Here is a 15,677-nt window from a genome sequence, read left to right as displayed (position 1 = left end):
ACTGAACTATAGAAAAGAAAAAAGAAAAAAAAAGAAATAAAAAAGGAAAAGAAGGAAGTAAAGAAGAAATGAGAAAAGGAAGGAGAAAAGGAATGAAGGAGGGAAGAAAGGAGAACGGAAGAACAAAAAATGAAGGGAGGGAGGCAAAGAGGAAGGGAAAAAGAAAGGTTGAGGGAAGGATAGAGAGAAGAAAGGAAGAAAGATAAGGAATGAGAGAAAGGAAGAAATAAATGGAAGAAGGGAGGAAGTAAGGTTGGAGGAACGGTAGAAAGAAAAGAAAGAAGTAATAAAGAAAATAGAGGGAAGGAAAAAGGGAGGGAAGAAAGGGAGAAAGAAAGGGAGAAAAGAGAAGGAATGAAGGAGGGATAAGAAGGAAAGTAGGAATGAAGGGAGGAAGGATGAAAGATAGTGGGGGGAGGACGAATGAAGGGATATAAGAAAGGTAGAAAGAAGGGAAGGAAGACAAAAAGAAGAGGGAAAGAAGGAAAGAAGGGATGAGGGAAGGAAAGAGTGAAGGAGGATAAGATGGAAGGAGAGAGGAAGGGAGGAAGGAGGACAAAGTGAGGTAGGGTAGAGGAAGGGAGAGGGCATGTAATTAAGCTGTCAATTATATGCTGATGCTGTGCATATGTGCAATTTGGGGGACTCAACCTTTCTCCTCCCTTGAGCTTCTTCACTGTCTGTCTTCTCCCATCATCCTTTCACCCAAGGAGAATCCTCTGACACAGAACAGAGGTTCCTAGTGATTTCTAAGCTCCTAGCAGGAACTGTGGTTGCTGCCATCAATGAAAAAAGAGCTAAAGTGGGCCTGCTCCCAGAGCTCAGGCCTCTTCAGGGAGACAATTGCTGACCAGAGGAGCCTCAGAAGTTATCACATGTGGGCTCCTGTCAAAAGGAGATGCACTGTCTCCCACAGGAGGTGGTCAGCCTGCAGTGCACCCCACAGCTCTCAGCAAAGACCATGTTCTCTAGTCCACCATGAGAGGGCTCTTTCAGAAGCTATCCCAGTCAGCTCTTGGATTTCCTCCATCACCTAGGTGACACTGAGACAGGAGTGGCAAACACCCATAGGAAGAACACATAGGAAGGGTCTGGAGTGATAGGACAGAAGGGATGAATTTGCTTTGCATGCAGTGGAGCTGAGATCGATCTCCAGCATCCTACATGGACCCATGAGCATCAACAGACGTGATCTCTGAGTGCAAAAGTGTAGTCAGCCCAGAACATCACTGTCTGTGACCCCAAAACAAAACAAAAAGGCACAGAAGAAGTGGCATATCTGGAGTCAAACACACCCATGAGACCCAAGGTTCTGTTCCTGGTACTGCTAAAAAACAAAATGTACCTGTTCTCTGGCAAAAGAGTGGCATTTCCCCAGAGCAAAGGGATGAGAGCAGCTGTATGACTCATTGCTCATTGATTTGCGTCTTTATTTTATGAAAATATCAACAAATTTATTTTTAAATGCAAGGGATAAACTCCCTCTCTATGTGTTAAAAATACAGTTAAAAAGTCATAATAAAATTCAGAACATTGGTACATTGGTGTTGCAAAATTCAACTGTCTTATCTGTACTGGTGAATCTCTGTACCCTGACCAGCAGACATTCTGTCTGTGTTGATCAGAAGAGGAGAACAAGGCCATGGGTGGAGGGTGGAGGAAGGAGACAATATGTCTGGAAATAATATATGATATAACATATGATATTTATATGTATTATATAATATAATTATATCATATATAATATATGATGTAATAATAAATGTCTGGAAATAAAGCAGCAGACCGAGGTCCAATCTAATCTTGCAGCACCCATTTAAATCCTAAATTCTCAGACTGCACTAGAATTAGTGCAAGAACCCGGTCCCCTTCTGAGGAACAGTCCCTAAGTATTTTCTCCTTTAGGAGTTGAGGGGAGAAGGAAAAGGAAATGGAAGAGCAGAAGTAGCAACAGGAAGAAGAGAAGCAGGAGGAAGATGAGAGCAAATCATGGGAACCATTTAGGAACTGGTGGGGGACTGTTGCAATTGGGGAGCAGATACCTGTTAAGAATTCAAACAGCAAGAATAAATGTGAGAAGGAAAGAAGACATGGTTAAAAGTCATGTTTGCTTCCCAGGTTTTCCCTTCTGAGTTTCTAGAAGCATCTGTTGTCTATGGAACAAAAAGCAGAATTGATCGACATCCCAGTTATGGAGAGTGAATGTGGTCCCACAGGCAGGGGCCATGTGGGTTTACAGGAGTCTGTGTTTCAGCCAGCAGGACTCAAGGCAAGATTGCAGGCCTGTTATCCTGGGTACTGTGTTGAAGGACTTGTGTGACCATGCAGCATCTCCTGGCAATAGAGGATCCCATAGACTGTCCTGAAAACAAGCATTGGGGTGTGGGGGGTAGAGTGATAGTACAATAGGTAGGGCTTATATCTTGCACATGGTCAACCAGGATTCAATTTCCACACCCATATGGTCTGAGTACTGCTATAAGGAATTTCTGGAAAGAACACACACATCACTCGGGTTGACTTTTTGTGCTAGACATGGGGACACACAGTTCTTAAGAGTGGCAGTATGTGTGTGACAATAAGTTTGATATTCTCTGTACTCAGTTCCAGAAAAGTTCCCACCAAAAATAAGGACAAGGGAAAGCATTGAATAAATTAGCCAGTTTCCAGAATCTCCAATATCATCCTATGACCCCATGATCCTCTTTGGCCCATCAGACACAATAGCACAAACTCTCTAACTTTGTGGACACCCATTCCTTGGACAGTATTTCTTTTTTTTTTTTTTTTTTTTTTTGGTTTTTGGGCCACACCCGGTAACGCTCAGGGGTTACTCCTGGCTATGTGCTCAGAAGTTGCTCCTGGCTTGGGGGACCATATGGGACACCGGGGGATCGAACCGCGGTCCATCCAAGGCTAGCGCAGGCAAGGCAGGCACCTTACCTTTAGCGCCAACCGCCCGGCCCCATGGACAATATTTCTAACCTCATGTAGTATGAGAAGGGGTTCTTCATAAGAATTGTGTGAGGATGTAGTTTTTGACCAGAGATGGACAATCTCTGGATTATTACACTTTTAACACATGAAAAAAAAAAGTGAACAGAAAATCAATACAGCCTTAATAAAAGATGATTGAAAATTGCTAATATAGACCCAATAGTGTATCCTTGCCTCACAGAAAACTGAACATGGTTATGGATTTTTTTATATCTACACTATAAACACTGCAGGGTGCTTTGCTGGCACCCCTCCACTTCAGTTCTGCCTTCCTTTCCCGTGGCCCCAAGCAGTAGGCTACAGCCATTGGTGATTATAGGCAGGTCTCCCTGCCTTATGATCAGCACAGCAATACCAATTAATTGCAATAATAAGCAGCCTTTGTATAGAAGGCAACACACGGCTTGATCCCTAACAGCATTTCTAACCTTCAAATGGTTGCAGAAACTCTGGATCCAGGGGGTATAGTGAAGACTGTGGGGTGTCCAGGTAGGAGTGTGTGTTTGTGTGTGTGTGTGTGTGTGTGTGTGTGTGTGTGTGTGTGTGTATGCGCCTGCACGTGTAAATGCCAACTCAAATGATCTGATGCCTTCCTTTAGAATGGGGAAAGGAGGTGGAGGCGAACTGGCTTCTGGGGAACCAGAAGCTTTGCTTGTCTGGGAAGGAGAAATGTGTGAGGAAGAGAAATGAGACTTGGAGTGTAGGGATTTGAGAGGTGGATTTGCGTGAATGCCCTAAGTAGGTGCTTCTGAAGGTTAAGGGAAAGAGTTCTGCAGAGACATCCTTACTCAGCTTAGAAATGATTTATCATGCAGGAGACACACTCCAGGGGCGGCACATTTTGCCCCTTTGTTTCTAGCTTTTCCCTCTCTATCTGCTTCCTGAAAGCTTCTGTAGGATTCTGGAAACCATCGCCTTCACCTATACTCATATACACTTCCATTTCAACATTCTTCCAAACTATATGAGGGTGGTAAGCAGTGGGCGCCATAGGAAATAAACCTTTCCTATGTAAAAGCTGACTTGAAGATCCTGTTGTTTAGAACCATTTTCCCAAACTAGCACCTCAAAGAACAAGATTTTCTTTTGAGATACTTAGATTGTATTTAAACAGCTAAAGAACCTCCCCCCCACCCCCCCCCTCATAAAGAAAAAGCAAGGGCCCTAACACCAAGACTCAATGGGTCGATCTAAACTACATGGCAAATGTGACAAAGTGGGTCCACTATGATTCACTAAGCCCATATAAAAAGGAGCATATGGTCGCGTAGGGGCAAGTGTCTTGCAGTACAATGTGGATTGTGTGGTGTAGGGAAGGCTGGCATTGGGTGTGGGGCTGTGCCCCATTATCAGCCATGCCTTCTGCCAATCGTCCTCTGAATTCAATTGAAACCACAGTTTTCAGCCGTAACAGAAGGGGTGCACATGCCTGGTAGTTCTATTTATCCTGGGTTCCTTTGTCTTCTTTCATGAAAACCCTGTTGATAGGGCTGCTCTAAACACATGTACAGATGCTCAGTAGCCCTCAACATATCTGGAATGTTCCCTTAGGAAGATCAGGTCTTTTGTTTTTTTCCATTTTTATTTTCCTTGTCTGTTCACATGCAACTGATGACTATCAAGTCCCAATGCCCTTTGCAATCCCAGGATTTCTGGAAGCAAGGAATAGTCAGAGCTTTTGCAGAGACCACACCCCACTGTCCTCAAGTCAGCTGCTGCCACTGGACAGAGGAAAATGGTAGACTCCAGGCTTGAGGAGAACCTGTCCCAGGCCCCCGATGGGACTGGCAGATTTCTTCTGCCATCTTTTCTTTCCTGTGCTGCCCCTGAAGGGGGAGGACTTTGTCACTCTCACATTTAATATATAAAATCAGTTCCCTTTACCCCCTGTGGATGAGCAATTGTTCTGCTATTTTCTAATAAAACGCCACAGGAAATATGAAAATAGGAGGTAGAATTTGGAGCAAGGCTGTTCCTGAAAGCCTGTGTTAATAGCACCAGAAATGGTTGCACAGATTTAACATCTGTGACGAGAGAGAGAGAGAGAGAGAGAGAGAGAGAGAGAGAGAGGAGGGAGCGAGGGAGGGAGGGAGAGAGAGAGAAAAGAGAGAGACAGAGACATAAACAGAGAAAGACAGAGACAAGGAAAAAGACAGAGACACAGAGAAAGACAGAGAAAGATAAACAGAGAGACAGAGATAGAGACAAAGAAATATAAACAGAGAGACAGAGACAAAGAGAAACAGAATAGAGTCCTCCACATTGTTATAATGTCACCTCAGACCTAAAGAGAAAGAACCTGAGGTTAACCCCAGAAAAGGGCTATCCTGCCATGTCAAATGCCAGGCATAAGGCAAGAGAGAGAGAAAGAGACAGAGACAGAGAGAGAGAGAGAGAGAGAGAGAGAGAATAAGGTAGGCAGATTGGTCACAGGTGAGTCATGTAGTTGAGAGGAGAACAAAGAAACCCTTTCCTACAGCATGTCTGTCTCCTAAACCAAAAGTTGTCATTTGGAAGTAAAATTGACGGATTGCTAAGACAGAGGCATAGACACCTGAACAAAGCAAGTTTCCCACCAGTACACATCCATATGTGTATTGCTAAAATTGCTAAAGGTTGAAGAATACAAGTTTTACCTTTCTGCTTGGGCTTTTCCATCTGTGAAATGGTGCTTCCTTCTTACACAGGTAGATCTGGACAAATGACCTGGTGAGCAAATAGAGCAAATTCTGCCCATGATCCAGAGATAATGGTGGCACAGAGAGACTGCACCACATTTTGAGGTAGTGTAATCTGGTGAAGGGGGGATATCTGTTTACCAATCACCAACATATGGCAATGTCAAGACTAGCAAGTCTGATGTTTTGAATAGAGGTTATCTAAAGACGATAGAGGTTGAGGAGCCATTTCTCAGAAGAGGGGCTTTACAGATGAGGCAGGAAGTTAAGACAAAAGCTTAAAAGATCCAATTAAATTGACATCTCCATACTCATGCTATCATTTTTGTTATAAACTACATTCAAATGTGGGCCAATAGTGGTACTCACTGGTTGGCTGGCATCAATATGTTAAGTTACTGTGAGAAGGTTCCTCTAAGAGGCTGACAGGAAGAAAGAATCTTCATGGCTTGCTAAAGAACGACATTGAACATGGGTGCCATATCAGGGAGAAATGAGATCCACTAGAGCATCCAAAACAGGGTTTAGGTATGTCTGTCTCACAGGAGACCAGTACAGATGTGAGCAGCAATGATGGTTAATGAGTGAAGAGGAGTGATGAGAAGTTAAGGCTCCATCATTTTGTTTGGGGAATTGCACTGCTGATGATATTTTTGGGCTGTCTAGGACTGCTTGGTGATCATGTAGGGCTGGGAATAAATTCAGGATCTATGTACATAAAGTAAAAGAGTGGCTGACTTTGCTGGGCATCTAACATGCATACTCTCTACCTACAAGCCCAACTTTTTCCCAGATAGTTTTGGACACTAAGAGCTCATTTTGTTTTGTCCTTGTTGCTAAATTCTAGCCCTGTGGTGAGATTCAGAACAGCCCTTGAAGGTAAAAACAGGTTTACTTTTCTGAATCTGGTTCCTACTCTATTACTCTACTATAAAACTATTCTATTTTCGTGCCTGAAAAAATCAGTAAGGGCTGAGCTTCAGATACCCATCTTTAAACTAGGAGGACTAGAATCTGATGCTTGACTGGAAAGAAGGATAAAAGAGTATGCAGTGTTGACACCAGAGACCTAGCTCATGGCAGCCTCTGAGCTCCAGGAGTCTTCCTCACTCTGACCACCATGCTTTTTTGTCCATTCTTTGAATTTTTTGGTCTCTGTTATCTACAGAGCTGACCACATAGATAGAGAGATGGAGATTAGATAGATACCACCACATCTAGTACACTTTTTCTAAGTCAGGATTGTTGGAAAATTAGTAGACAACTCAATTCCCCTTTCACCACAGAGGGACTAGTCTAAATAAATCACCATCTATATTATTTTCTTTCTTTCTTTTTTTTTTTTTTTTTTGGCTTGTGGATTACACCCAGCAGCACTCAGGGGTTACTCCTGGCTCTATGCTCAGAAATCACTCCAGACAGGCTCAGGGGACCATATGGGATGCCGGGATTTGAACCACAGTGCAAATACCTTACCTTCATGCTATCTCCCCAGCCCTATATTATTTTCTGTCATCAGATGTTAGTCTGTGCTCTACTTTTCCAAAGGTACCACATGGCTAACCACAGAGCAAAGAAGGTGGAGTTACTACTTTAAGAATAAATGTTGACCTTTCAATGTTTGCTCAATTAGTGGGATTTGAGATAGAACCAGATAGAACATAGAAGTTTGAACTCGGGCTAGTCATCAGAGAAGAAGCTAGTTGGGGCTACATGGGAGACTACAGGGAGATCAAAAAAGGCTTAGAAAGAAAAGGTTGGTCTCAAACTAGAGTCTTAAAATAGAGCTAGGCACTAAACTAAGATAAAATCAGAAACTGAAGGGGTGTAGAAAGAGTTGGGTACAAAAAGTAGAATTTGAGGCATATTCTGGGGATTCGACCTTAGCAAGTGAACTAAAAGCCATAATTCTTAGGTTTCTAAGATGAAATAGATGGAAATAGTTACTGGTGCAGCTTTATCCTGAGGATTTGATGAGAAAACTTTCTAACACATGGTGAACACATTGTGCATGGATACCCATGCTGCTGTTGAAGAGGAGAGCTAGCAAGGGAGAATCTCCAAGACACTCATTCCAGTGATGCCAAGAAACCCAAGCCCAGAAGCCCTGTGAGCATCATCCTTTTAAAAGACAGGTATAGAAATTGCTGTAAGGGAGTTGGGCCCTTGTGGTTGTTGGTTTAAAGGAAAGATTATTCACACCTCAACCTCTTTCTATACCTTTCACCTTTGGAATGGGGGGTGGGTACCTGAGTTCCCTGAATCTGGGATAGAGACATGGACAAAACAGTAGTCCCCAGAAAAATATATGGCTGCTGGGTTACTAAGTAAGATACAATCCAACAGATTATAGTTTATGCTATAATGAGGGGCATAAGAACTGTGACAGGAAGGATTGTGGCAGATTAGGCAAAAACAAAACAAAACAAACAAAACAAAAACCTAGGCTGCTGAGCCAGAGCGATGGAACATCAGTAGGGCGTTTGCCTTGAATGCGGCTAACCTAGGACGAACCAGGGTTCCATCTCAGGCGTCCCATATGGTCCCCCAAGCCAGGAATGATTTCTTAGCACAAGGCCAGGAGTAACCCCTGAGCATCACAGGGTGTGGCCCACCCCTAAAAAAAACCTAGGCCCCAATAGACTGGACTGTTCCACCAGCAGGAGAAACTTCCCTCCCACTGTAATTGACTCAAAGGATCATCAAAGCCTCAGGAATAGAGAGCAACCCAGAGATCCAGCCCATGTACAAAAAATTTCTCCAAGGCCAACTAATAATTTTTCCAGTGAAGAGCAATGGAAAGAAGTGAAGGAGAATAAGAGAGAACATATGAGCCATGGGGACAGACATGGGCAACTTAGAGTGATCCTTAAATCCCTAGCCTCTATAAGAGGTGGCCCCTGCAATAGTCATGCAAAACTGCAAAACTAGAGAGGCTTCTGGGAAATCAGGAAGAATATAGATGAGGCAGAGCCCCATGGTTTTCCTGAATATGCATTTTGAATGCAGCTTTTTCCCAGGGGTAAACATATTCACCTTTTTGCTCTGACCTTCAGTGACTCTTTTAGGGAGAGCTCCTCTTTAGAAACTTGGCTCCTCTGGGGTTCGAAAGGGCATTTCTGGGTTACCCATCCCATTGGGGGACACCTTGGATAAAATCTACCTAGTTGTGGGGTGAATTACCCATAGCCTCTATACCAACAATTCCTTTGTTGTGGTGGTGGAGGCTGATAGTTGCAGGCACCATACCTCTATGAGAGCTGATGATGTTTGGGGAAAATGGTAGGTGGGGAGTGGAGAGGGAGCGGGTAGGATGGAACTGAGCTGGCTCTATGATTTGCTCTTTGCTGTCTTACAGCTCCCTAGGAAGTGCGTGGGCTGCCGGCTATTAGTGTGCGCATCAGAATTTTCATCTAATTTCATAATGAAGATGTTGCTCTATCAGATACAGCTGAGGTGTCAGCAGAAATGCGGAGGGCCATTTTTTTCTGTGTCAAACTGCTCTGTGGGAGTATGGGGGGACTTGCACCTAATGGATTCGGGAGGGGGATTGGGAAAGGCAAGGGGAGGGGAGGAAACATCCTTGGAACTCTGCCCCCCTTGGTTTAATCATCTTCTCCCTCCAGCTCTGTCTCTTATATGAATGAGACATTTTGGCCAAACTGAAGGCTCAAGGAGGTGTTGGGAACCAAGGGTTGAGATCTAGTGAGGAGAAAGACAGAGTGGACAGATATGAGAAACCGATATCAGGAAAGCCAGCCCTAATATGAAAATCCACTGAGGCCAGGCTCATGCCACGGGTCCATCTTTGATCTACCTCCAAGGAAACAGTGATGAGATCCAAATATTTTTGAGATGTTTGTCCCAGTAGATTGAGAGGCCTGGATGTGTAAAATTTTAGCCCAGAGAGATTAAGGTAGTTATGCAATTGACCAAAGAATGTTCTAATAAATTACTAGTTCTAAGCAATCAGTATTGAACATGAAGGAAAGTTCGGATGCTCAATTCACAAAGCTGTTATCCCCCACATTTTTTTCCTCTTATTTTCTTTCTTGTTTAATAATCTGCTGGGTGAGTCTAGTTTTACATTGGTCACCCAGGGCACCCAGGCAACCTCGTTAGGCTGTATAGAGTGAGTTCTTAAACCCGCAGCCTTGCTTTCCCAGGCTGCATCTCTTGGCCCCTCAAAGCTAAGCCCTGCCTTGATTCTGGCTCATTTCTGAGAACTAGTCCTTATTAGAGCATGAAGTCCGTGAGACTCAGATTTCTCTATTCTATCAAGAGCTCCATTTGATGTCCCTGGACCTCTCATTATGGATCCATTCAGCTCCATTCCTGATATCTTTTGGGTTATAGATATACCTGTGCCTGGGGAGCCATGAATGTGTATTGATCATGCAGGTCAGAGGCAAAAAGAGGAACTGGCCCAGAAATTGTCACTAAATTAAAGAAGGGCTTTCTAGTTGGGAGAATTGAGTCCCAGAAACCTGCTGGACACAGATACTCTGGGATTTCTTCGTACCTTTCTTATGGACCTGGTGAAAACAGAACTGCTCACCTCCTTTCATGCTTCTACATATTTTATTTGTACACAGTTGGTTCATGCTAAGCCCAGAGATTTGTTGTTAATATTTGTTTGGGGAATACACTCAGCATTGATAAGGGATTACTCCTGACTCTGCATCCAAAGATCACTCCCAGTGCTTGAGGGACCACATGAGAAGTTGTGCACAAGGCAACTGCCCTACCCACTGACTATCACCCCAGTCCCTAACTACAGATATCTTCTATTCATTGGTCAACATTTATTCAGATATCGTTTTTCTCTAGATACCTGAAGAGAGTCGGAGAACAGGGGTAAGAGTTTGATCTCTGCTTTCAAGATTACACATTCAGCTCTGTCATTTTCCAGAAGGGAGACAAACCCTGAGTCCTTTTCTTACCTTCCCTGTAAAACTGAAGTACAGCTGAGAGCAATGCACCTAGGACTGATTAAAAGAGATAAGATGTTTCATGTAAGTACTATCTATTTTATTTGATTATCTTCTATTTGGGGAGTGCAGGGTTTCTTCGGAGCCACTCCCATGGTACTCAGCTAATCAGACCAAATGATACAATGTGCTTAGAGATGGGGTCAAGGGTCACCAGTGCCACATCCAACTATGCTTGGGTGATCATGCAGTGCCAGGGATCAAATGCAGGCACTTATGCATGCGAATTGCATGCTCCAGTCCTTGTAGTGATCACTCTGGTACCTCCTGTCTCATTAACTCTTTAGTAAATGCTAAATATTATTACTTATATCCACCTTCTGTTCTCCCTCAACATAGACAACCCTGTAGATTAACTATAGTTAATCTTATGTGCTATATCATCTGTGAATGGAGAGGAGATCATCCCTATGTACAAAGCAAAGAAGACTGCCACTATATTTGTTGTAAAATGAGATTGGACTTGTAAAGTAAATACCCTTGAACAGGTGTTCTGGCCACTGGTCTGCCCCCTGCCCTATTACCACCTCCAGTCCCTGACCAGAATGCTTTAGACCTTGAGTTTCTTTTTTTCTTTAAATTAATATCTTTATTTAAGGACCATGATTACAAACATGATTGTAGTTGGTTTTCAGTTATAAAAAAGAAACATCCCCATTCACCAGTGCAACATTCCCACCACCAATGCCCCTCATCTTCTTCCTCCCTTGCCCCCATTCTTTGAGACAGGCATTCTATTTCTCTCACTCACTACCATTGTCATGATAGTTGTTAGTGTAGTTATTTCTCTAACTGAACTTACCACTCTTTGCAGTAAGCTTCATATTATAGGCTGATCCTTTCTGCCCTCATCTCTATTGTCTCTGGGTATTATTACAATAATGTCCTTTACTATTCTTAAAAATCATAGATGAGTGAGACTATTCTGTGTCTATCTCTCTCACTCTGACTTATTTCACTCAGCATAATAGTTTCCATGTTCATCCATGTACAGGAAAATTTCATGACTTCATTTTTTCCTGATGGCTGCATAGTATTCCATTGTGTACATGTACCACAGTATCTTTATCCACTCATCTGTTTTCGGAATCTGGGTTATTTCCAAATTCTGGCTATTGTAAATAGTGCTGCAATGATTATAGGTGTGCATTTTTGGGGGGGTTTTGGGCCACACCTGGTGACGCTCAAGGGTTCCTCCTGGCTATGCGCTCAGAAATCGCTCCAGGCTTGGGGGACCATATGGGATGCCAGGGGATCGAACCGAGGTCCATCTTAGGCTAGCACTGGCAAGGCAGACACCTTACCTCTAGCGCCACCATGCCGGCCATGAAGAAGGCATTTTTGTAATATGTTTTTGTGTCCCTAAGAGTGGTATATTCTCGTAGTGGTATGGCTGGATCATATAGGAGCTCAATCTCCAATTTTTGAGGAATCTCAATATTATTTTTCATAAAAGCTAGACTATACAGCATACCCACCAGCATTGAATAAGTGTTCCTTTCTCCCACATCCTCACAAATACTGATTGTTCTTTTGTTTTTCTTTTCTTTTTGTGATGTGTGCCAGTCTTGTGGCATGAAATGGTACCCCATTGTTGTTTTGATTTGCATTTCCTTGATGATTAGTGATGTGGAGCATTTTTTCATGTTTCTTTTGGCCATTGGTAGTTCTTCCTTGAGGAAGTATTTGTTCATTTCTTCTCCCAATTTTTAATGGGGTTAGATATTTTTATTGTTAACTTTTGTCAGTATCTTGTATATCTTAGATATTAGCCCCTTATTTTATGGGTATTGAGTGAATAGATTCTCACATTTTGTTCATGGTCTTTGTATCCTAGTCACTATATATTTTAAGGAGCAGAAGGTTCTTAATTTAATATAGTTGCATCTGTTTATCTCCACTTCCACTTGTTTAAATAGTGCTGTTCCTTCCTTAAAGATGCCTTTGGTCTCAATGTCATGAAATGTCTTGCCTACATGTTCTTCTATATACCTTATGGTTCTAGGTCTGATATCAAGGTCTTTAATACACTTGGATTTGACCTTGGTTCCTGGTGTTAGATGGAGGTCAGAGTTTGCATTTTTGCATGTGACTGACCAGTTGTCCTAGCACCACTTATTGAAGAGGCTTTCCTTGCTCCATTTTGTATTTCTTTCCCCTTTATCAAAGATTAATTGATTGTGTGTCTGGAAAACATTGTTTGAAAACTAGTCTATTCCACTGATCTGTCATCATTTCAATACTATGCTGTTTTAATGACTATAGCTTTGTAGTACAATTTAAAGTTAGAAAAAGTGATGCCTCTATATTTTTCCCCAAGAATTTCTCTAACTATTCATGACTGTTTATTGTTTCAAATGTTTTTCAGGAGTCTTTGTTTGATCAACTTCTTTGAAGAATGTCATGGGTATCCTTAGATAAACTGCATTAAATCTGTATAATGCTTTGAGGAGGACTGCCATTTTTGATAATGTTAATCCTCCCAATCCATAAATAGGATTTGCATCTTCATTTCCTTGTGTCCTCTTTTATTTTCAGAAGCTGTGTTGTGTAGTTTTGAAAATAGGTCCTTCACCTCTTTAGTTAAGTTGACTCCAAGGTATTTGAGTATGTGTGGCACTAATGAGAATGGAATTATGTTTAATGTCCATTTCTTCGCTATCATTTTGGAGTATAAGAAGGCCAATGATATTTGTGTGTTTATTTTGTAGTCTGCTACTTTGCTATATGAATACATTTTTTCTAGAAGCTTTTTGGTAGAGTCTTTAGGGTTTTCTAAATATAGCAGCATGTCATCTGCAAACAGTGAGAGCTTGACTTCTTCCTTTCCTATCTGGATGCCCTTGAGATATATTTTTTCTTGACTAATTTCTATGGCAAGCACCTCCAGGTACTAAGTTGAATAGGAGTGGTTAAAAGGGGAAGCTTTGTACCAGATTTTAGAGGAGAGGCTTTTAGTTTATTTCCATTGAGAATAATATCTGCCATTGTCTTGTGATAGATGGCCTTGACTATATTATGTAAAATTTCTTTTAATCCCATCTTGTTGTTTTTTGTTGGGCCACACCTGGTGATGCTCAAGGGTTACTCCTGACTATGCTCTCAGATATCCTCCTGGCTTTGGGGGGTCATATTGAACACCAGGGAATTGAACCACAATTTGTCCTTGGTCATCTGTGTGCAAGGCAAATGCTCTAATGCTGTGCCACTGCTCCAGGCTCTCTTGTTGAGAATTTTTTTTTATATTATGAATGGGTCTTGGACCTTATTGAATGCTTTCTCTACATCTATTGATATGATTATATGATTTTTTTTCTTTGTTGATATGGTTATATTATGTTGATTTATTTACATATGTTAAACCATTCTTGCATTCCTGGAATGAAACATACTTGGTCATGGTGTATGACTTTCTTGATGAAGTGTTGGATCCTGTTTGCCAGGATTTTGTTGAGGATATCTGCATCTGTGTTCATCAGGAATATTGGTTTTTAGTTTTTTTTTTTGGCAGCATTTCTGTCTTGTTTTGGTATCCAGGTGATGGTAGCTTCAAAAAACTATTTGGGAGTGTTTCTGTTTCTTCAATTTCCTAACAGAGCCGGAAAGGATTGGTAGTAGATCCTCTCGAAAGGTTTAAAAGAATTTGTTAATAAATCCATCTGGCCTGGGTTTTTGTTTGTTTTTTGTTTTCTTTTTTTTTTTTTTTTTAGAAAACTTTTGATTACCATTTTAATTACCTCAATAGTGATGGGTTTGTTTATATATGCTAGATCATACTGATTTAACTATGGAAAATTTTAAGAATCCAAGAATTCATTCATTTCTTCCAGGTTCTCATGTTTTGTGGCATAGAGTTTTGATTCCTTTTTTTTTTTTTGTTTTGTTTTGTTTTGGATCACACCCAGCAGAACTCAGGGGCTACTCCTGGCTCCACACTCAGAAATCGCTCCTGGCAGGCTTGGGGGACCATATGGGATGCTGGGATTCAACTACCGTCCTTCTGCATGAAAGGCAAATGTCTTACCTCCATGCTATCTCTCTGGCTGATTACCCTTTCAATCTCTGTAGATCCTGAGTTACTAATTGAAAATTTTAAGAAACTGCATTTATCCGAGGTCATAAAATGGATTTTCAGTCCTCATTTTTCTATAAATTAGTTGCAAACATAATTATGCTACTGTAGACTTTGGTGTCCTCATCTGGACAATAATTGTAATAAATCAATGCTGTTTAGGATTCTATTCTCAGAGGTCATGAGGATGTGAGTGTACCCAAGACAGACTCACATATGGGAATTTGTAAAAGAATAATTTTCCCATCAATTCTTCTAGCCATTTGATGACATCACTTGGGAATGGGGAGAGATCAAGGAGATGCCCTCAGATTCTCTGCTTTACTGCATCACTTCCTGGTGGGGAAAGCTACATTCCATGGATGGATATCATGACTTTTGATTATAAAATATTAGTATCCTGAGTTCTCCTTTTTAATTATTTGCAAAAAACTAATTGACAGGGAAAGATTATGTGCTGATGTGGGAGCCTCAGCAAGTAGCAAACAATGAAAACTTTCAGATCTCATTTTGGGGGACTTTTGGGACCACTTTCTGAAGTTCTTGAAGTAAAGCCAAGTTCTTTCCTCATTTTTCACTCTTTCTCAGAGCCACGTCCTTACTTTGTCCTGAGAACTTGACTTTGGAGCCTTTGTAACCTGCTGGATGAAATCACTTCAGAGTTTTTCAACCATTTCTTTCATCTGGTCTGTTTCCTTGAGTGTAGAAGTGGAGAAAAAGGATCAGCATGAAGAAGAAACTAATAACTTGCATCATTGGTTTTCTGCAGCAGTTTAAGTCTCAAAATTCCACATCCTGAGTTCTTTGTCATAAGTTTAAGCATTTAAGAGAAAATATTTACTCTTTCTCTTGCTCAAATCTTTCTTTTTAATGTTTCACATTTTAATATTAAAAAAAAGCAAATGCACAATGAGTAGAACACTTCTTGCATATGTGAGA

At 41.5% G+C, this 15,677-nt stretch overlaps 1 protein-coding gene across 2 annotated transcripts in view; it reads right to left on the bottom strand.

The window, feature by feature from the left end:
- NTM (neurotrimin) overlaps positions 1–15,677 on the bottom strand; it is a 1,165,251-nt gene that overhangs the window by 561,544 nt on the left and 588,030 nt on the right. The gene's annotated exons all lie outside the window — the stretch shown is intronic.

This window comes from Suncus etruscus, chromosome 8 (assembly GCF_024139225.1).
Source record: "Suncus etruscus isolate mSunEtr1 chromosome 8, mSunEtr1.pri.cur, whole genome shotgun sequence".
NCBI classification, from domain to species: Eukaryota; Metazoa; Chordata; class Mammalia; order Eulipotyphla; family Soricidae; genus Suncus; species Suncus etruscus.
The sequence above is the reverse complement of the archived record's forward strand: the minus strand, read 5'-3'. Positions and strand labels throughout refer to the sequence as shown.